Source organism: Capra hircus, chromosome 6, assembly GCF_001704415.2.
Source record: "Capra hircus breed San Clemente chromosome 6, ASM170441v1, whole genome shotgun sequence".
Lineage (NCBI taxonomy): Eukaryota > Metazoa > Chordata > Mammalia > Artiodactyla > Bovidae > Capra > Capra hircus.
Window position 1 is genome coordinate 99,060,504 of NC_030813.1, and position 24,080 is coordinate 99,084,583.

A 24,080-nucleotide genomic window follows, 5' to 3' on the forward strand; every position below is an offset into this window, starting at 1 on the left:
AGATCGGGTCTCAATTAAGAAAATATTCTTAGATAAAATCAACTAATTAAATGTACCAGGCTAAACACTGAACTGTGGTTGGTGAAATTTTTTCTTTTTGACAATTTAATTTTTTGAATTGATTATAATACATGGTTCAAACATCAAAATGATATAAAACGCATAAACTGGTAAGTCTCAATCCCACCTTATCCCTATCCACCCAATTCCCCTTGCTCCTGATTTTTATTCCTCTAGTGGTTCCTTGAGTTTCCCGTATGGCTCAGTTGGTAAAGAATCCACCTGCAATGTGGGAAACCTGAGTTCGACCCCTGGGTTGGGAAGATCCCCTGGAGAAGGAAAAGGCTACCCACTTCAATATTCTAGCGTGGAGAATTCCATGGAGTGCAAAGTCCATGGGGTCGCAAAGAGTGGTTCCTTATGCCAGTCCACGCACGTAAAATATGAATGTTCTTATTCCCTAGCCTTTCTTACTCAGAGGTTTGTGCATCATCTTAAGCACCTTGATTTTCTTTCTCACTTAACAATGTATCCAGAGATATCTCCCTATCAGTTAAAAGCATTATTGTTATTATTATTATTTTGCAGCTGCGTAGCGTACCACAGGCTTCCCAGGTTACTTAGTGGTAAAGAATCTGCCTGCAAATGAAGGAGACACAAGTTTGATCCCTGGATTGGGAAGATTCTCTAAAGAAGGAAAGGGCAACCCACTCCAGTATTCTTGCCTGGAGAATACCATGGACAGAGGAACCTGGCAGGCTATGATCCACGGGGTCGCAGAGTTGGAGAGAACTTAGCAACTGAACAACAACATCTGCATGCCAGTTGAGGGATATAAGTATTGCTTCTTTCTTTCTTTTTCACATAAAGAGGTCTTCAGAATTTTCTCACATGTACCCATTAAGAGGTTTCTGAATATTTTCTTAGGTATTTTATTTCCACTATGTTGTAAATATAGCACTTTTAAATAAAATATTGTAAATATGGAGCTTTCAAATAAATTTGTTACATCACCTTTAAAATGCTTCAAGTGTAATCTAACTACCGATTTGATATCCACCATCACCTACTAAACAGTATACAAATAAACTCTTTTAATAGGCTGAATGTTTACATGATTTATTTTTCTTCAGAATTCATATTTCCATTCTACTTCCCCCTGGAGAATTTTATCTTTATATACTACATTTTATGCTTAAAAGTCTTTTAGACTATTGTGTCATAATTCTCTACTACAAAATAAGTATAGATATTGACATTTTAATTAAATTTTTTCCTCTAGCCATTGAATTATAAATGTTGAAACATTATTGACTTAATTATTATTATGATTATTAATAGCACACAATTGGTTAAAATATATATTACACATTTTGATGACTAATTTAAAAACAAAATTTATTGAAAATGATTTTTTTCTTATGTAAAATGACTAGGCCTAAACTTTTAAAATTAGTTCAACTTAATTCTAGTTGAATTGAATTGTGGCTGTCTCAGCATTGCCAGAATGAGACAAGGTTCAGCCTAATTTCTATTCTTCTTTCTACTTTTTAATAAATGAAAACACCAACATACTTGTTCAGTAAATGAGAAGATAGGAAGCAAGGAGGTTTTGTTATAGCTACATTTCTCAATTGTCTGAAATTCTGGTGTATACCCAAACCAATAGTCAAAAAGTATTTTTAATGATTCATTAGCTGATGATTCCATTAGGGCCTCCTTCAATGTGGTGGAAAGAAGAGAACAGGAAAGAGTAACAAGCACAGATATTTTCCAAGTGTCTCTTTGTTTGGCCCTCTTGGGCTCTTTGTGCCCTGGGGTCAAGTACCTAGGGTAAGCCTGAAACAGAGAAAAGCATACCTTTCTGGCAAGAAGGGAGAAATGAAGGAGAAAATGAGAAACAAAAGCCTGTTCTTTTTCAATAAGTTTCTCTTGGGAAGAATTAGTTTTAGGAAATTGTACAATAGAAAAGCTGAGGATGTAGAAACTAATTTTTATAACCTCCTTTGCCCACCCATCCCTTGGAAAGCTCTTTTGTGTTTCTGGAGGTGTACACACACCAGTTTAAAGACTCCTGTTGTAGCTGTTTGTTTGTAGCACAAGTTCCAAACCAGGTTGCCAGGTAGATGGAAGGCCGGATCAAGGAACAGCACCAAATGAGAGTTGCTTGCTGAAAAACCAGGCAGGATGAGAGTGAGGAGGACACGTGCCAGCTAGGGAGAAGGGCCTGAAGGAATTTCACTTTGACAATGTCGTACTCTTTGTGTGGTCTAGTGTGGGAGTTCCAAAGTGAACCAGGTCTATCTAAAATGACTGGAACAAAACATAAAATCACCAGAAAGTGCATTTTATATTACATTATAATCATTTCAGTTCAGTTCAGTCACTCAGTCGTGTCTGACTCTTTGCGACCCCAAGGACTGCAGCACACCAGGCTTCCCTGTCTGTCACCAGCTCCCAGAGCCTGCTCAAACTCATGTCCATTGAGTCGATGATGCCATCCAATCATCTCATCCTCTGTTATTCATTTCTCTTCCTGCTTTCAGTCTTTCCCAGCATCAAGGTCTTTTCCAATGAGTAGTTCTTCGCATCAGGTGGCCAAAGTATTGGAGTTTCAGCTTCAGCATCAGTCCTTCCAGTGAACATTCGGGAGTGATTTCCTTTAGATGGACTGGTGGGATCTCCTTACAGTCCAAAGTACCTTCAAGAGTCTTCTCCAACACCATAGTTCAAAAACATCAATTCTTCAGCACTCAGCTTTCTTTATAGTCTAATAGTCCAACTCTCACATCCGTATTTGACTACTGGAAAAACCATAGTTTTGACTATAATCATTTATTTACCTGCCTTCTATATCTGTTTGGGTCTGAGATGGCCGTGACTAAGCAGTATTATCAGAATTAAGGACACAAGCCCTGGAGGCCCAGTACTTTTCTGGGAACCCTGACTGCAACTAGTATCTGAACTCAGGAAAGTTATTCAACTAAGTATCAGTTTTCTGGGTCTGCTAATAATTATACCTAGCCCATGTGCTTTTGTGAGAATTAAAACAATCTAAGTAAAACTATGAGCACAGTGCCAGGTCATTCAATATTTATTCAGCCAACAATGCTAATTCAGCTAAATGCAAACGAATAGGAGAAGATAGCTATGCCAACATATAAGGGCTGTAAAGTGTTATACAACAGATCTATGAGGGCAATATCATTCATCCCATTTTACAGATGCAGAAGTGGAAGTTACAGGAATTTCAGCTAATGCGTTTCAGATTACCAACCTGTAAGTGAGAGCATGAACTTGACTCAGAATGTTGGACCCCTTTTAGCCGCTTCAGGCAGGTTTGAAGTGGCAGCACACTGCTGGGACCCACGGACCAAAATATTTCTGTGTCATTTCAGTGGAGAGAACAGTTTTGGATGCTCACTGCTCACATGCTTCCATGCTCAGTTGGGTCTGACCCTTTGCAACCCCATGGACTGTAGCCCTCACGCTCCTCTGTCCACAGGATTACCCTGGCAAGAATACTAGAGTGGATTGCCATGCCCTTCTCCATGGGATCTTCCCAACCCAGGGACTGAACCCATATCTCCTGTGGCTCCTCGTTGGCAGGCAAATTCTTTACTGCTTGAGCCACCTGGGAAACCCTGGATGCTCAGTCAGCACCTAATGCCTGCAGCTAAGCCTTTGAGTCCTTGGTCTATGAATGTCTCGCCATCTCTGTAGGCCAGGGAGAGCATCCTCCTATGCATGAAGGGCATTCCAAGGTCAACAAAGTGCTTCAAGCTCCATAAAGAAAGCAGCTATATAAACGGGGGCAGAGAGGGGTTTCTTGTTAAGATAATAAAGCTCAAAATGTCACTTTTAAAAAGGGAGGTCACCCGGAGGGTTACCAGGAAAAGCCACATGCCCCAGACGTTGTTTAACTTCCAGTTTTCATAAAATATACACATAGTATAGGAATATATCTTGAATTATTTTACTTTTAGAAAATGATGACTCTAACGTCGTTTAAATAAATCAAGTCAATTCCTATTATTAGAAGCAAAGTGTCATGCCTTTTACAGGTGCTAAATCTGGTAGGAATGGATTAACCAGAAAACTCATTTAAACGTCTCGCCACCCTTGGCCAAACTGCATAAACTCTTTGCAGTAGAATGTGGTTCCAACTGTCTACTGTTGTGCATTTATAGTGGAGGGCACCTCAGTGTATTTCCTTGTTTTCAATAAATTGTGGTATTAAATTCACAGCCTTCCTTCATCAGAAAGGGAAAATGATTTGACCCTCACATTCCTCAGAGCTGAACTCAAGCTTTGGAGACACACTTCAAAGCTCTGTAAATAATGAGTAACACTTTGGACCCTTCTGAGGTGGGAGGGAAATTCCCTTTCTGAAGAACACCCAAGTCTTTAAAAAGAAATGGTCAGGTTTAAATATCTCACTGTTTTTCTTGTTTGAGGCTCCATGCTGAGGATTTTATTTTCCTTTGCAAAGCTTACGCTGCTCAAGCCCTTTTCTCAGAGGTCAGCTGGCGTGGGTGCACAGGGCCTGCTCCAAGGTTGGCTGGAGCAAGTTTATTTGTAGTGTGGCTGGGGGCAGGTTGAAGATTCCATTATGATGCAGGAGGCTCCTGAGTTTGGAATATCAATGGCACTTCAAAGGGCTAGAGCTGCAAATCTGCAGTTAGGTTTCTTCTCAGGCCCCAGAATAGAATAAAATAACCCACCAAGAGATGTATGTCAAGATAAAGAATGACGATAATTTTCCTCCAGGGCTCTAGTTAAAAAGTGGGAACCCCAGGTCTTCATAGATGTCCTGGCCTCTTTCTGGGCACAGGAGACTGTCATGGATTTTGCAGAAGCCCCTCAAGGCTCCCAGACTGAAACCTTAAATATAGTACTAGACCCTTCCACAGTCTGGCAACCCCCTCAATTCCATTAACACTAACCCCTACTGAAAAAGAGTAGCCTGAGAAAAAGGGTAACTCAAAACTGGTTAACTTTATTTATTTCCAAAGGGCCAGACTCTATTAATCTCAAGGTATTCTGAAGTCTTCTTTTTCTCTAAAATCTCATCCCCTTCTTGCAGCAAAAATAGGGGAGAAACCAAGCTGGGCTTATTCTTTTCAAGTCTCCAATATGAGTCCCAGTCTGGCAAACAAAACAAAACATACAGAATTGTGAGCTCTCACATAGTTTGGCTACATGATTATGTTTAAGTAGCTCTAGGATGAGTAACTCCTAATTGGTACAGGGTTTTGGGGGGATGCGGAGAAGGCAGTGGCACCCCAATCCAGTACTCTTGCCTGGAGAATCCCATGGACAGAGGAGCCTGATAGGCTGCAGTCCGTGGGGTCGCTAAGAGTAGGGCACAACTGAGCGACTTCACTTTCCCTTTTCACTTTCATGCACTGGAGAAGGAAATGGCAACCCACTCCAGTGTTCTTGCCTGGAGAATCCCAGGGACGGGGGAGCCTGGTGGGTTGCCGTCTATGGGGTTGCACAGAGTCAGACACGACTGAAGTGACTTAGCAGCAGCAGGATGATCAGTTTAACTCAGAGTACTGAAGACTTAAGACTGCAGCTCTAGGAATTACCACTTTGTGCCAGTGCCTCTCTTTCCAGTTGTGCTTAAGAGAAAAACAAAAACATGCACAGCGGGGAGGCCTTAGACTTCAGGAGTACAGGTGTTGATTTCTACTTGGCTGGGATCACGGTCATGGTTCCTTTCTCAGCCCTGGTGTTTTTCTGATGCCTTGAACATAGTTTTGGCTGCCACCCTCCTCCCCTTTAAGAAGGGGCTACACCTTCAAAGACAAGACAGGAGAGTAGAATTGCCCCAGGCTGGGACTATCTACAACTGTGATGACTTGACCACCCTGGTTCCTGCTTTTCTCCTTGGCCAGAGTTGAGTGATTGCACTCTCTACTGGAAGCCTCTTTTACATGGGGCAGCTTCTTTTTTTTGGAGAAGGAAATGGCAGCCCATTCCACTGTTCTTGCCTGGAGAATCCCAGAGAGAGAGGAGCTTAGTGGGCTGCCATCTATGGGGTCTCACAGAGTCGGGCACGGCTGAAACGACTTAGCAGCAGCAGCTTCTTTTTTCATTCATTTATGCTATTTGTCTGCGTCCTGCAGGTTGATTTTGCAGCCACTGGCCCAGAATCTCACCTCTGACCTTCACTCTGCTGATTTTATCTAGACTGCTGATTCTCTGTTTACTTAGATGACTCTGAATAAGAGCCTGATGGTCTTAGTTTTTGGAAATCCTTTTGGAAAGTTTTCTTGGCTCTTCCAGGCCATCCTGCATTTTCCCATTATAACTGGTACTGAGGCGCCTAATTATTTGTGAGTTCCCTCATGCGATTGTAAGCTTTATGAGGGTAGAGATTATATCCATTTTGTTTGTTTTTATGTTCTGAGTACCCAGCACAGCACCTGGAATCTAGTAGATGCTCAACAAAATTTTTTGAATTAATTAACCAAGTTACTGATTAGTATGAGTCTGGAGCTTCATTCTGGATTTCAAAAGAACATTTAAAAATTTCTCCTAATACTTATTTTCAAAAATTCCAACATATTGAAATGTTGAAAGAATAGCAAAACAAACAGCCTTGTAGCCTCCAGTTAGATTTTACAATTTAAAATATTTTTATTTAATCTCTATATAGAAATGAATGATTTTTGTTGGAAAGTAAGTTACAGATATCATGACACTTTATTGCTAAAGACTTCTGCACATATCTTTAAAAAAAATAAAATTAACAACTTTATTGAGGTATAATTGTTGTATAAAAAGCTATATTTAATGTACAATTTGATGAGTTTGGATGTATGTATTTAACTGTGAAACCAGTATTCAATCAAAGTAATAGACATATCCATCAACTCCAAAAGGTTTCTTGTGTCTCCCTTTTGTATGTATGTATGAAAGTGCTACACTCAATATGCCAGCACATTTGGAAAACTCGGCAGTGGCCACAGGACTGGAAAAGGTCAGTTTTCATTCCAATCCCAAAGAAAGGCAATGCCAAAGGATGCTCAAACTACCACACAATTGCACTCATCTCACACGCTAGTAAAGTAATGCTCAAAATTCTCAAGCCAGGCTTCAGCAATACGTGAACCGTGAACTTCCAGATGTTCAAGCTGAATTTAGAAAAGGCAGAGGAACCAGAGATCAAATTGCCAACATCCGCTGGAACATTGAAAAAGCAAGAGAGTTCCAGAAAAACATCTATTTCTGCTTTATTGACTATGCCAAAGCCTTTAACTTTGTGGATCACAATAAACTGGAATATTCTCAAAGAGATGGGACTACCAGGCCACCTGCCCTACCTCTTGAGAAACCTGTATGCAATTCAGGAAGCAACAGTTAGAACTGGACATGGAACAACAGATTGATTCCAAATAGGAAAAGGAGTATGTCAAGGCTGTATACTGTCATCCTGCTTATTTAACTTCTATGCAGGGTATGTCATGAGAAACGCTGGGCTGGAAGAAGCACAAGCTGGAATCAAGATGGCCAGGAGAACTATCAATAACCTCAGATATGCAGATGACACCACCCTTATGGCAGAAAGTGAAGAGGAACTAAAAAGTCTCTTGATGAAAGCAAAAGAGGAGAGTGAAAAAGTTGGCTTAAAGCTCAACATTCAGAAAACGAAGATCATGACATCCGGTCCCATCACTTCACGGGAAATAGATGGAGAAATAGTGGAAACAGTGTCAGACTTTATTTTTTTGGGCTCCAAAATCACTGCAGATGGTGACTGCAGCATGAAATTAAAAGACGCTTACTCTTTGGAAGGAAAGTTATGACCAACTTAGATAGCATATTCAAAAGCAGAGATATTACTTTGCCAACAAAGGTCCGTCTAGTCAAGGCTATGGTTTTCCCTGTGGTCATGTATGGATGTGAGAGTTGGATTGTGAAGAAAGCCGAGTGCCAAAGAATTGATGCGTTTGAACCGTGGTGTTGGAGAAGAGTCCTGAGAGTCCCTTGGACTGTAAGGAGATCCAACTAGTCCATTCTAAAGGAGATCAATTCTGGGTATTCACTGGAAGGAATGATGCTAAAGCTGAAACTCCAGTACTTTGGCTACCTCATGCAAAGAGTTGACTCATTGGAAAAGTCTCTGATACTGGGAGGGTTTGGGGGCAGGAGGAGAAGGGGAAAGCAGAGGATAAGATGGCTGGATGGCATCGCTGACTCGATGGACATGAGTTTGAGTAAACTCTGGGAGTTTCTGATGGACAGGGAGGCCTGGCGTGCTGCAATTCATGAGGTTGCAAAGAGTTGGAATGAGAGACTAAACTGAACTGATGTGGTAGGAACACAATGTGAAAACTACTCTCAATAAAAATTTTAGGTGCACAATACAGTATTTTTAACTTTAGGCACGATTTTATTCATGGGGTTGCAAAGAGTTGGAATGAGAGACTAAACTGAACTGATGTGGTAGGAACACAATGTGAGAACTACTCTCAATAAAAATTTTAGGTGCACAATACAGTATTTTTAACTTTAGGCATGATTTTATACCTGGAGAGATTTTGCAGGTCTTTAAAACTTGTTCATCTGTTTAGTAGAAACTTTAAATCCATTGAACAATGCCCCATTTCTTCCTCCCCACCAGGCCATGGCAACCACCATTCTACTTTCTGCTTATGAGTTTGACCACTTTAGATACCTTGTGTGTGTGTGTGTGTGTGTGTTATTTTCTCAGTCATGTCTTAACTCTTTGCGATCCCATGGACTGTAGCCTACCAGGCTCCTCTGTCCATGGGATTCTCCAAGCAAGAGCACTGGAGTGGGTTGCCATTTCCTTCTCCAGGGGATCGTCCTGATACCTTATATAAGTGAAATCATGCAGTATCTGTCTTTCTGTAGTTAGTTTATTTCAATTAGCATAATATCCTCCAGGTTCAACCATGTTGTTGCATTTTACAGTTTTTTTCTTTAAGGCTGAATAATAATCCATTGCATAAATATATCTCATCTTCTTTCCTTATTTGTTTATAGACATTTGGGTTGTTTCCATAATCTTGGCTACTGTGAGTAATGCTGCAATGAATCTGGAAGTGCAGGTACCACTCCAAAATGCTAATTTCACTTCTTTTGGATATATACCCAGAAATGACATTGCTGGATAATAAAGTAGTTTTATTTTTTAATTTTCGAGGAGCCACCATACTCTTCCTAGTGTTCCAAACTTGTATCAATTTTACATTCCCATCAGCAGTGCACAAGATTTCCAATTTCTCCATATCCTCCCTGATATATGTTTTTCTTTTTTAACTAATAGCCATCTCAACAAGTGTGAAGTAATATTTCATTGTAGTTTTGATTTGCATTTCTCTGATGATTTGTGATGTTGAGTACCTTTCATATACCTGGTAGCCATCTGTGTATCTTGTTTGATGAGATGTCTATTCAAGCCCTATGGCCATTTTTAAATCTGATATTTGTTTTCTTCTATTGACATGTTGGAGTTCCCTATATATTTTTGTTGTTAATCCATTACCAGATATGTGGTTTGCTATTATTTTCTCCCATACTATAGGTTCTCTTTTTATTCCGTTGATTATTTCCTTCCCTGTGCAGAAGATTTTTAGTTTAGTGTAGTCCCACTTCTGTATTTTTGCCTGTTTGTGCATGCATCTTTGAAAAAAGAACAAAAAGTTTAATTCTTCCTGGAATACCATACCATTATGATACCTAAGAAAATTCATAATTCCACAATATCATTTAATATCCAGTTCATATTGAATTTTCACCAGGTGTCCCCCCAAATTGAGAAATTCACAAAACATAAAATTAACCATTTAAAAGTATGCATTCAACGGCATCTGCTGCTGCTGCTGCTGCTGCTGCTGCTGCTAAGTCACTTCAGTCGTGTCTGACTCTGTGCAATCCCATAGACGGCGGCCCACCAGGCTCCCCCATCCCTGGGATTCTCCAGGCAAGAGAGTGGGTTGCCATTTCCTTCTCCAATACATGAAAGTAAAAAGTGAAAGTGAAGTTGCTCAGTCGTGTCCAACTCTTAGCGACCCCATGGACTGCAGCCTACCAGGCTCCTCCGTCCGTGGGATTCTCCAGGCAAGAGTACTGGAGTAGGGTGCCATTGCCTTCTCCACAATGGCATTTGCTAATTAACAATATTAATATTATACAACCATCACTTATGTTGAGTTCTAAAACATTTTTATTCTCCCCCGTTGAAAATGAACTTCTTTAGGCAGTCACTCCTCATTCTGCCCTGTCCTGAGTTCCTAGCAACTACTAATTTCCCTTCTGTCTCTATTGATTTACTTATTCAGTATATTTTATATAAACAGAATTATCTAGTATGTGACACATCCTTCTAAATTATCTTATAGCTACTTTTAAAAGAAATGTTAAATATAAATAGAAATAAAAACTATGGGTGTACTATTTTAAAAAAAAGATTCATTTTGATCTCAAGTCGGCCTGGACACCCCCTTATCTCCTACCCAGTTACAACAAAGAAAAGCATCCATATGGGCTGAGACCTGTGACATCTGCAACTCAGAAAAAGGGGCCTGTGGTTTTGAGGCCCTTAGGAATATTAGGAAAGGCTGCCAGGGTGAACCTAGGCTATGCACCAGTCTCCATAGGTACTGTAAGGATGCTGGTCAGTGGGAGGGATTCATGGAGCCACTCACTGGCTGTGATGATAGGCACAGTCTATTGTCAGGCTAGCTCAGACTGATGTGGGTGGTAGTGATATATGTATTTAAAAGGAGATATTTTTCTTCAGGTCTAATTCTGTATGACCAGCATGAGTCATACTTCTCCATGACCAATCTGAATCAGTTATCTTCTTTGCTTCGCTTGCTGAAGATATATTCTGCACTATTCTCTTCTCTATAAAGGAAAGCACATTTGAGAGATATAGTAATAACCACTTCCCCTCTTAACCTGCCTTCCTCATCCACCTTCTTGTGCTTTCCCAGGGTGACTTCCTGTGCTCGGGCAGTAATTTCAACCAACTCCTTTGGCTGAGCACCAGCTCAGGACTCACCAGTCATTTGTTACTAGACATGACAGCTTGAAGGAGCAGCAAAAGGTCCATAGGGTTTGAAGGGACTGCTTGGCTTAGCGTGTAAAAGTCCGCTGAGCAAATTTCCGTGACTTTAAATGACTGTATGTGGTTTGTAGGTCCAGTGTATGTAGCAAAAAAGGCAAACACCTGCCATCATGTGCTCACCTCCTTGTTCCTCTGCCCTTGATAGACGTCATTAGTTGGTTGCAAAAATTTTCCCCTTGAGCTTAAACACTGCCTGGGGATATTTCTCAACCGGGTCCCAGAGAACCATTTAACTGGTCTTGGCAATCAAGAAGAAACCTCCTTTTCTTCCCATTTCTGTGATACAGTCTTCCCCGTTCTCAGTCTGTCAGAATAAATATGTACTTTAAGCATTACAAATTAGAGCATATTTCCGCAGGAGGCCAAGAGTGTTTATGTTTATTGGTTGAACTCCCGTCTCTAGTAAGTCTTTAAAATGCTAATCCTACAGCTTGCTGTAGCAAAATTTATAGTAAAAATAATTATGTGAGGAAGTAGTGCGATACACAATTAATATTCAAAAGTAGACTTCCGTAAATCTACACGCAAAGATGCTTCACCTCCCTAGAGATCTGGTGCTGAAAGTGATGTAGCGTATCTTTTCTAAAGTGAAATTTACTATGGGATCTTGTCTTTGGCGGTCTCACTAGATAACAGTGTAGCATTGCACACCCTGGTAAACGTGGAAATCAGTGAAGGGATGGGAGAGCGAAAATCTAAGTGCAAAGTGAAAGAGAAGTTTGGGTGGATCTTTTCGACCAGTATCAATTGAGGCCACTTTATTCTGCTTCTTGGTACTTGTGCCCCAGCCACTAAAGTTTATAGTAGCCTGTTTCCTGATAACTGATATTTTCATGGGAGCAGGAGCAAGAGTCTGTGACCTGAAGTGAAATAAAAATGAAGTTTTAAGTCTTCCCAGGAGTCCTTTTAGTGTTGCTAAGTTGTGCCTCGGTTTTAGTTGCCATGTATTTGATGAATAATTCATGAAGAAGAAATACAAATTTTCATTTGATTGATCCATAGGGTCAAAATGGATTATTTGCAGAAAAAAAATTCCTTTTATTTTTGCCCTTCTTTATTTTCATCTATTGACTTGTGTCATTTTACTGTGTTTTATTATCTTTGTGAACCACCATAAATCTATTTTTGGACAAACTAGGGTTTGTGTGTTAGTTGCTCAGTCATATGTGACTCTTTGTGACCCCTGGACTGTATCCTGCCAGGCTGTTCTGTCCATGGAATTCTCCAGGCAGTAATACTGGAGTGGGTTGCCATTCCCTTCTCCAGGAGATCTTCCCTACCTGGGGATGGAACCTAGGTCTCCTGCATTGTGGGCAGATTCTTTACAGTTTGAGCCACTATTTTGGACAAACTAAGGTACAAATAAATAGTAGTAATAACAACCACAATAAGCTTCTATTCATTGAATGCTCACTTTATTTCAGACTCTGTTCTGAGGACTTAACAATGCTATTTTATTTTAATCTGTCCACAGTTCTGTAAGGAAGGTATTTTTTTTTTAATCCCTGTTTTATATAATATGTGTGTGTGTTAGTCGCTCAGTTGTGTCCAACTCTTTGTGACCCCATGAACTGTAGCTCGCCAGGCTCCTCCGTCCATGGGATTTTCCAGGCAAGAATACTGGAGTGGGTTGCCATTTCCTTCTCCAGGGGATCTTCCCAGCCCAGGGCCTGAACCTGGGTCTCCCACATTGCAGGCAGACTCTTCACTGTCTGAGCCACCAGGGAAGCTCATTTTATATGATAGGTAAACTGAATCTCAGAGAAGCTAATGCCTGCTTGGAATTTGAACCCAGATCTCCTGACTTGGAAGCCTGGATCCTTAACCACTGCCCTGGACTTGCCTATATGCAAATAGCTGTGGTCCTTTGTTATTTTGTTTCAAGTACTGCCTGAATCCACATAAGCTGTTTGCTTATTTCTCTGAATCTTCCACTGGGAGAGGAATCCCTTAGGTCTTACCAGGATTGCTATTTTAAGATGTACTGTGAGCTCAGACATTCTACTTTATCACTTCTGGATACTGTTATGTTGAAATAAGCTTAGGAGAGTAATTGATCTGACTCTACTATTTGCTAAAAAGCATCAATGTATAAGTTAGTTTATTATTAATATAAAGAATCACTATGATGTGTATGAGTAACAAAATAACTCTTTATGATATATTTACATTTTCCCATCATCCATTAGCCTCTTTTTTTATGTGGCCAGCAGATGTTGGAACTTATAGCACCTGCTAAGACAAGTTGATTCTTTATGACTGAAGCCTGGTCCCATCTCCATGGAATTTTATGTCCCCCCAACAGCTGCCTTGCTGGGGCCCAGTGGAATCTGCGCTCTTAGTTCATTAGTGCAGCCGGAGTCTGTGGTGGGTCTTGGATTCTTCATTCAAGAGGATCTGCTGGGCCTGCTTTGATAGCGCAGCCAAGCAACTGCTGGTTGCAATGTAAAAAATGCCAGAGGCTTCTTTTCTGTGTAGAAAAATCATTTGAAAGCCCAGTAGCAGGAGAAAAGCCCACGTTTTCTTGTTATAAAACCTTAAAAACAAGTTTAGGAAAGAGGGCTTAGACAACAAATGTCCCCTGTTTCTGCCTGCCCCTGCCTAGATGAATGCACCTGCATTTGGAAAAAAAAACTCCCTCTCTACTTTTTCACTCATGGAAGAAACTTTTGACACAGGTTTACAATACCTTGGGAACGACATGCCTACCTATTTAATTTTCCTCTATTAGAAGTCATGTTGGAGAGGCCACTAAGACTATCTCTTCGTGAAAATGCAATGAAAACCTGAGGCAATATCTGAATTGCAAGTGACTTTTCCCTGCTTTGGTTATCTGGGATGCTTGTTTTAATTTTCCACTTTAGTTTGCATTTTTATATACCCATTCCCAACTAAAGATTAATAATTTCACCTCTATCTCTATTTTCCTTTTTCTGAGTAAAGAAGGAATTTTAGATTATATGTATGCATAGGGTGACAGTGAATAAAGACAATTCCAAGAAACATTTAAATTTTATGAGAAAATATTAATGTACAAATGTTATGAAATCATAAGGTATGCATTTAAAATGATGGGAAATGTTGATACATTTCAATCACATTGCTCATATATGATCAAGTGTTTTGCAAGATACTAATTTAATTCCTGTCTTTCTTGCATGTACCCAGTGTTATTTGTGCTAGGAAGGTGTATAAAGAGAGGCAAGAAAGAGTTAGATAAGAATTTGTGAAAAGGAAACGAAGTTCCTGGCTCCATCATCTCTTCCTCCATTACCAGTTAGTTTTACTTTCTTGGGCAATAAGGGAAGAAACATACTTGAGCTCTGGGGAAATCCTATCCCAATTTAGCAGCCTTACAGGCAGAGTACTCCAGTTCTGACAACAATGGCAGGAGAATCTTAAATAGAGATCTTGTTTTTTTTTTTTAATTTTTTTAATGAATTTTTTATTGTGATCTCCTGGCATATCCAGTTGAACTATTATTACAAACTTGCCCACCATCCGCATGACATCGTTTGACCATGCTAAGATAAAGAGACACTTCCACTTGAACAAAAGCTGCCGGTCACATGCTCTTTGTTTGAGATTGGTTTGCGTTTTTAAAGAGTGATGGCTTCTTTTTTTGTGTGTCTTAGTCTTTTAGCTCTAAGGACTAGCCACATTTATTTAACATATAAGAAAAATATAAAATGGCAGAGAAGAGTCACCTCATAAAATAGCATAAAACATTTTTAGAAGAATTAGGGGGAAGGCAGAGTGAAATATGCTTATGCTGTTCAGTGGTACAGAGGTTTCTTTTGAGGCTGGCTTGCTGCCCTGCCACCCACATATCTCTCAAGGACAATTCTAGTGACAGACCCTGCCAGTGATGGAAAGAAGTGGTCGAAGTAGTAATGTGTAATATCAAGTGATGCTGAGGAACCTTTTCTCTGAACTTGTATTTGTAGGAAAGAAAACCCATGGCAACTGTCAGTTTCTCCCTAAGATAGTGTTTAAAGCATTTTGCAAAATAATCACTCAAATTCCTATTTGTAGTGAGATACATAAATTATTAGTATGTAGATTTTTATATTTTTTCAGAGGGTAGGGAGGAGGATCTAGGCAGTGGTTAATTATATATTATTACGGTTTATCCAACTAATAAAACAGAACTAATTATCTTGTTGAAACTTGTTTACATTGAAGAATTTGGGGTCCAAAATTAAGGGTATCAGGGCCCTGTCCTTGGAATGTTCTTGAATAATTTTTGGTTCCTAGCCCTTGCTTTGTTGCTAATAAATAAGTATGAACAGGTGCTTAACTTTTTCATTATAAAGCAACCACTCATGCTTTATTATGGGGCTTCCCTCTGGCTCAGACAGTAAAGAATCTGTCTGCAATGCACAGACCTAAGTTTGGTCCCTGGGTTGGGAAGATCCCCTGGAGAAGGAAATGGCAACCCACTCTAGTACCCTTGCCTGAGAAATCCCATGGACAGAGGAGCCTGGTGGGCTACAGTCCATGCTGTTGCAAAGAGTTGGACATGACTGAGTGATTCACTCACACACATGCTTTATTTATCTGAGAAGCCATAGCAATAGTAATAAAAATAAACAAAAACAAACACTGAAACAAAATAATAATTCTGTGCCTCTATGATAAGTTGGAAAGCAGGTAAATAAACCTTGTGTGTGCTTGCTCAGTCACGTCTGACTCTGTGACCCCCCTGGACTGTAGCCCTCCAGGCTCCTCTGTCTATTGGATTTTCCAGGCAAGTGTACCAGGGTGGCACAGAGTGGGTTGCCATTTCCTTCTCTAGGGGATCTTTCCAGGGATTGAACCAGGGATTGAACCTGAGTCTCCTGCAGCTCCTACATTGGCAGGTGGTTCTTTAGCACTGAGCCACCTGGGAAGTCAAATTAGCCTTGGACAATTTCTAAAATGTAAAAGTCAAATGGCCAATAAATTAAAGAAAAATAAAGTTCCAGTGATTAAATAAAAGCAAATAAGCCATCTATCGTTTTCTTCACTTATCACTTAGGAAAAGAATTTAAAAAATAATAATGACGGTTTTTGGTTAGAGTGTGCCATAGCTTAATCTTACTGCAAATTTTGGGGGGAGGGGACTTGGCAATTTAAAGGCATTTTACCACTTAAACCAGCAGTTTCGCTTTTAATAGTGTATTCCATGGAAATAGAAATGTGCATAGAGAAATATGTCTCTTGAGCATAGTGTTTTTAATAATAAATTATTAAATGAAAATAACTAGTCCTACAATAGGTGACAAGTTAAACAGTTGATTGCATATTCATATTCTGAAATACTATGTAGTTTTTAAGAATGATACAGTAAAATAATATTCAGTGCCATGGAAAAGTTCAGAGTATATTACTATATGGAAGCAGAAACACGTTACAAACAGCGTCTAAAGCATGATTCTACTTTTGTAGGAAAAATGCGTAAGAAAACTATCAGAATGTTAATAGTGGCTATTAATAGAGGTACGTGGATTATGCATAATTTTTTCTTTATTTGTGCTTTTATGCATTTTTTTTGCTTTTATACATTTTTAAGCATTCTTCAGTAAATACATTACTTACTATATGATCTGAATAAAAATAAATAAGTGCTGTGAAAAATGGCCTGGACTTCTGGTTACCTGGTGACAAATCACTTAAACTTTCTGGATCTGAGATTGTAAAATGATCCTGTTGAATGGATGAGACTATGAGACTAGATGAGCTAACTATGGTTAGCTCTGTGAGTCTGTGACATCAGATTTTTGAGTAGTAACAACATATTCTGTTAAACTCTTCATTGTTTTGGCTAACCGGTATCGAGAAAGAAGGTGAAAGGCATTATTCATCTTTAAGCATTTGGCATGTTTCCAAACACCAAGTCAATTTTGTGTAATTACTTTTTCATAATTACAATTTCAGAAGTGTTTCAACTTCAGTTTCAACTATTTAGTCAGCTACCTGTGTTCCCAGCCTGTAAACTTGGGGCTTAAAGGATAGCAAACAAAAACATTTAGGTACATTAGATTCCTGGTATTTAAAGAAAACCTATGGAGAACACTTGTTTGAAGTAAATGCTTCCCTGGTAATAGAAATAATTGCCACCAATGTCTGTTATGTTAGTTGACTTTATACTCTCAGTTACCCTGACTGACAACAGGACTGGGATAGAGAAGAAGAGAGGGGAGGAAAATTTAAAAAATGGTGCTGTTCTGAGAGGAGCATTCCCATACACTGAATTGTAGACTTTGAAGGGTGGAATAAGGCCAAGAAATGTGAAGTGTCTTGAGATTTTTGTCCTACATGCAGGCTAGTATGTTAGTCTGCCATAGTTGCATGTGTGTTGAGAGAAGCTACAAGATGACTGGATCAGAGACAAAAGACCTTATTCCTCACAGCAAGTGATGGTTCTTGTTCATTCCGCTTGGCCGCCAAGTCCCAAGGGACCATTTGAGAGGGTCCAGATACATGCTGCTCACACAGTGGGTTTGTGTACCGGTGTAAGAACCCCAAGTTTAGCAAATTCAAGCCTTTTATAGTAGGCTACAAGCAAATTTCCCAGTCTCTGCTGTAGAGTGGGCTTCCCTGTTGGCTCAGTGGTAAAGAATCCGCCTGTCAATCCAGGAGCTGCATGTTTGATCCCTAGGTTGGGAAGATCCCCTGGAGAAGGAAACGGCAGCCCACTTCAGTATTCTTGCCTGGGAAGTCCCATGGACAGAAGAGCCTGGTAGACTACAGTATATGGGGTCACAAAAGAGTCAGATACAACCTAGTGACTATAACAACATCAACAACAATCTTTATGATACTGGACAGTTAGTACATCTGTCCTTTGTTCTAGATGGAGACAACATCTTTATCTTTTAAGGCTACTCACTATACAAACATCTATGAAAACATAATTCAGTGGGTTAGGGTCTCTGCTCATAAGGTTTAAGCATGAGAAACCCATAGAAAATCATCTCCCAACAAATAGCACCATAAGCACTGCACTGTTTGCAGTGAAAGGCATAAGCTGCCCTTGAAAAGAGAAAAATACCAGCCAGTCATGGGCCAAAAAGAAAGGCTGGCCAGTCAAGGGCTAACCAGAGATATACAGTTGAGTCTTTACATTTGTGCAGCCCGATAACCTCCCAGAAGACCATGACCCCAGTGAGCAGCAGAATTTTCATGGCAGCTAATAGACAAAGGCAGGTGAGGTCATGGGCACTGAAGCTCAGACCTCAATGTAATCACCTGTCTGGTCTATTTTAGAACTGAACAATGCTACTATCTTCTGGTAGAAAAGTGCCTCATGACTACATCTATTTATTTCTCATGAAAAAAAAGAAGCTTTTCTATTTTTTAAATCCTAGACTGTTATACATAATAGGTTAAAAAACTAGGAGTTATAGTGTGTTATTTATACCAGCTCTTATGATAAAAATACTTTCTTCCTAAGGCCTCTTTAATGTTTGAGGATGGAGCAGATATGGGCACAATATTATAATAGATCAAAGGTTAACCCAGGGTGACACTGGGGTCTCTCCAACACCTTTGAAATGTTTGTGATTTTTCATTCATATACTTATTGTTTATACTCTATTTCAAAAATAAGTATTCAAATAGGATGACAGGAAATGGCAAAATGTCCATTAAAATAAGAAAAAGAGAACACATAGTTCTCTAAGCATTAAAGTTATAGAAGTTGCTACCACTGGTTGACCAGAATTGTATACAACAATGGTCATTGCAGCACTATTTATGACAGAAAAAAAATGGTAAGGAAACTGAATATTCCCTAATAAAAGGCAAGTTAACTAAGGGTTTCTCAGCATTGGGTGATTCCTGTGCTTCAGCAGTTTCTCCCCTCTGGATGCCAGCAGCATCACTCCCAGTTGTGACAAGAAACTCCTCTGTTGCTGCTAAGTCGCTTCAGTTATGTCCGACTCTGTGCTTTAAAAACTGGAAATAGAACTGCCATATTATCCAGCAATCCCACTGCGGGGCATACACATCGAGGAAACCAGAATTGAAAGAGACATGTGTACCCCAATGTTCATCGCAGCACAGTTTATAATAGCCAGGACATGGAAGCAACCTAGATATCCATCAGCAGATGAATGGATAAGAAAGCTGTGGTACATATACACAATGGAGTATTACTCAGCTCTAAAAAAAGAACACATTTGAGTCAGTTCTAATGAGGTGGATGAAACTGAAGGCTATTATACACAGTGAAGTAAGTCAGAAAGAGAATCATCAATATAGTATATTAATGCATACGGAATTTAGAAAGATGGTAATGATGATCCTGTATGCAAGGAAGCAAAAGAGACACAGATGTAAAGAACAGACTTTTGGGCTATGTGAGAGAAGGTGAGGGTGGGATGATTTGAGAGAACAGCATTGAAACGTGTACCTTACCATATGTAAAATAGATGACCAGTGCAAATTCAATGCATGAAGCTGGGCACTCAAAGCCAGTGCTCTGGGACATCCCAGAGGGATGGGTGGGGAGGGAGGTGGGTAGGTGGGTTCAGGATGGGGGACACAGGTGCCCCCTTGGCTGATTCATGTCAGTGTATGGCAAAAACCATCATAATATTATAAAGTAATCATCCTCCAATTAAAATTAATTAATTAATTTAAAAAAAGAAACTCCTTTAGACTTTGCCCAGTGTTTCCTGGGGGGCAAAATTATCCCTGTGGAGAAATATATATGAGAATTTTCCTAAATTTCTAGGGTTGCTGTAACAAATCATCACAAAGTAGATTAAAGTAATAGAAATTTATCATCTTGTAGTCTAGAGGCTATGAGGCTAACGCTGAAGCTGAAGCTCCAATACTTTGGCCACCTGTTGTGAAGAGCCGATTCATTGGAAAAGATCTTGATGCTGGGAAAGATTGAGGGCAGGAGGAAGAGGGGGCAAGAGAGGATGAGATGGTTGGATGGCATCACTGACTCAATGGACATGAGTTTGAGCAAACTCCAGGAGATGGTGAAGGACAGGGGAAGCCTGGCATGCTTCAGTCCACAGAGTTGCAAAGAGTCGGACACAACTTAGTGAATGAACAACAAATCTGGAGGCTAGAAATCCAAAGTATTGGCAAGATTGATTCCTTTTGATAGTTTTGTGGGAAACTCTCTCCCATGTCTCTATCCAAGTTTCTGGTAACCCTTGGAGTTTCTTGGTTTGTAAATGCATCCTTACGATCTCTGCCTTATTTCTCACGTAGTGAGTCTCCCTTATGTGCCTGAATCTCCATTTTCATCTTTTTGTAAGGACACCAGTCATGTATTAGGGACATTCTAATCAAATCCTCTCTAACTGCATCTACAATAACCCTATTTCCAAAAAAGTTCACATTTATTGGTGACCTTAAGTCACAACCTTGAGTCACATTTAAGTCCACCACAGTGTAGACTTAAACTGACTTTTTTGAGAGACAGTTCAATGCACACAATGGTACCGATAGTGACTTTTTGAAGTGACTCTAAAGCTCTTCCAGTGTTTTTGCTGCTGCAGAGTTATCACTCAGTTATTTCTAATAGTTTTCATTGAAGAATAGAGGCACCACATGTAGGTAGAGCATTTCTCAACTGTCCCCAGAAAAGAGCTGTGACGTCGCCATGAACTTGAATCCAGATTCTTCAGAGTGAGTTGTAAAGAGTTCCTAGCTCTATACATTGGGAGATGTTTACTAGATAGTGAGTTTTTAAACTCATAGAACTATTTTTTTAACTCTATATTTCATTTTGTTTCTTTAAAACTTTTGCACTTCTCAAGAGATGGAGTATATGTATTTTTCCTAAATATTTGGTATCAAGACCTAGTGAGACCAGACCAAACCAGGAGGGACTTGCCTTTGACTTCTTTTGCAGAAAAATCAGGCACAGTGCTACCTAATGCATGTGCTCCTGACTTTGGGAAATACATGGTTAACTCTCCTGAGCACCTTGCTTGGGCTGTGAGCACTCACTTCTATGAGTGAAGACAGGAGTTTTCTCTGAAAAACATGGGTTTTAATCATTTTGGGAAGAAGGACTAGGGTGTCTTGGAGTTGGAGAGGGAAGATACTACTCTTCCTTTGAAATTAAGTGAGGAGGTGTGGCCAGGGCTCTGGAGGATGGAGATGTGTAGAATTTTCTGGTGGGTGACCCCTCCACCTGGAGAATCCTGGAAGCACCCACCTGATAGTAAATCTGTACTGAATGCACGGTAAGTGTAAGCTTTCGTTAAAACTCTGTGTAATGTTACAGCCTGATTTTAGTCAGACTTCAGGGACTTAATGTGGAGGAGGTGTGGTTCACTGTGTGAACAGAGGAATAAAGGAGCCTGTCTTTTCCATCCCTCCATCTTTTTCCTCTAAGCCTAGTTCATGATGGCTGTACTACTTCATGGGATATGGGACCCAGTTGTCTTTGTGTGATGGTGTGTACCAGCACAGACAGCAGTGGTTAGGAGCCAGTTAAAAGTATACAGGCATAGGGACTTCCCTGGTGGTCTGATGGCTAAGACTCCACACTCTCAACGCAGGGCACCTGGGTTTGATCCCTGTTTAAGGAACTAGAGGGCTTCCTTGTTGGTTCAGCAGTAAAGAATCTGCCTGAAATGTAGGAGATGCAGGTTCAATCCCTGGGTCAGTAAGATCCCCGGAGGTAAGCATGGCAACCCACTCCAGTATTCTTGCCTGGAAAATTCCGTGGACAGAGGAGCCTGGCAGTCTACAGTCCATGCATGGGGTTACACAGAGTCAGACACAACTGCGGCAGTTGAGCCCGTATGCACTCAGGGAACTAGATCCCACGTGCTGCAACTAAAGATCCTGCATGCCGCAATGAGAAGATGGAAGATCCTGTGTGCCACAACAAAGACCCGTCACAGCCAAATAAATAAATACATACAAATTAATTCTAAAAATAAAAGTACAGACATAGACTGTGACAACAGACAGAATGTTTTTCAGAAACAGATACACATTTTGGGGAATTCCCAGATGTACTAAGTAAGAAAATCTGAATAGTCTGCATAGCAGGTTGGAGAATTAGATGATATTCTTTTAAAATTGAAGAGTGACTTTTAAAAGCTGGGGAACATTGAAATACTTGGATTATATTGAAATATATTCAATACATTCAAATATATTGAAATTGTATATATTATGACATGCCCTGTATGATGAAATATCATTAAAAGATTTAAAAACATTACTGAAAATAGCTAATAACATAAAACATACCTTTTTGAATATAATATAAAGTTAAGAGAGAGACCATAAACTGTATATACAGTTTGATTCCAATTCTGTTTACTAAAGCATTATAAGAAAGAGCCATACCAAATTATTAATGTTTATTATTTAGGAGTTCATGGAGGAGTTACAGGTGATTTTTCTTTTAAATTCTCTTTGGTTTCCAACATCTCAAGCAGGGAAACACCTATGCATTACAGAAAGCAGAATTTAGTTCTGGCTGGCCAAAGGTGAGGGGAAAACACAGTAATAGCACTTTTATTAGTGCTCAAGCTAGTGCTTTCTGTTGATTATTGAACAACAGTCCTGAGGAGGTAGATGTTCTCTCACCTGCCAGATGTGGGGCCCTACCCCTCAGGGCCCCTGAGGTGACTGTTTGTGTCCCACCCAGACTCTGCTGTGAGCACTGGCCCTTTACACTTGGCTTCCACTGCCTTCATCCCCTCAGGGAAAGTTGGCTTCTTTTGTAGGCCTAGTAGCCACCCAGAAGCTGTAATGGCAGGCCTTACTACCAGCGAAATCCCACATGACAAATTCGTCCTTTGTGCTGATACAATTGACTTGTCACCTCATTTTTACAGCTAATTAGCTCTTTAGTAAGCGAGGGTTAGTGTCAGAGGTCATCTGATACCTGATTCTGGTAAATTGACCGTAAATATTACTGTCCATCTGTATTTGCTGTTCAAAACACTGCTTAGTGACCAGATTTTAAACTCTTTTTGTCAGGGACCCTGCTTATTTTTGTTGGCAAGATAAAGTTTCCCGATAATGCTCATGAAACTTATCATCCTGAAGTTATCTGGAGTTGCTGCTCAATTAGCCTTTTCAGTCGGTCATGCCACCCACAGGGTGGGGGTGGAGGGTTGAGGGAGCAGCCACGCAGTCTTCAACTTTCCCAGAGTTTCTTTTGTTTCCTCGTCTAAATCAGAAAGTCACTGAAGGAACACTTGTTCTGACTCTGTCCATCACTATTAAAACTTCTAGGAACATTTTATTGTTTTATAACAATAACACCAGTAATGCTAAGAGCAGCTGGTAATTACTGGGGGTGGGGGGGGGGCAGGGTCATTCTATGCCTAGTGCTGTGCTAAATGGTTCCTGTGCATTAAATGCTTGCATTCCTATAGTAGCCCTATTGTGATTTATTTTTAAATCCCTAAATAATGGATGAAGAAACTGACACTTAGAAAGTTAAGCATTGTGCCCAGTGTTATACAGATAAACAGAAAATCAAGGATTTGCTTTGGTCTGCCTGACTTCTAAGTCAGATCTCTGAACTTCTAAGCTGTATAGCCTTATGGATCCCATAGTTAATGTGACTAGATGTTTAAAATGGGAAGGGAGGAGGGAGGAGGGTTCAGGATGGGGAACACGTGTATACCTGTGGCAGATTCATGTTAATGTATGGCAAAACCAATACAATGTTGTAAAGTAATTAACCTCCAATTAAATAAATTTATATTAAAAAAATAAGTCTGAAAAGATCTGTGGCATCAAGTGTGTGAATAGTCATTTGTTATAGGTCCTTTAAAGTGAAAGTGAAAGTGAAGTCGCTCAGTCGTGTCTGACTCTTTGTGACCCCGTGGACTGTAGCCCACCAGGCTCCTCTTTAGAGACTGTGAAATTAGAAGACAATTGCTCCTTGGAAGAAAAGTTATGACCAGCCTAGACAGCATATTCCAACCTAGACAGTGTATTAAAAAGCAAAAACATTACTTTGCCAACAAAGGTCCGCCTA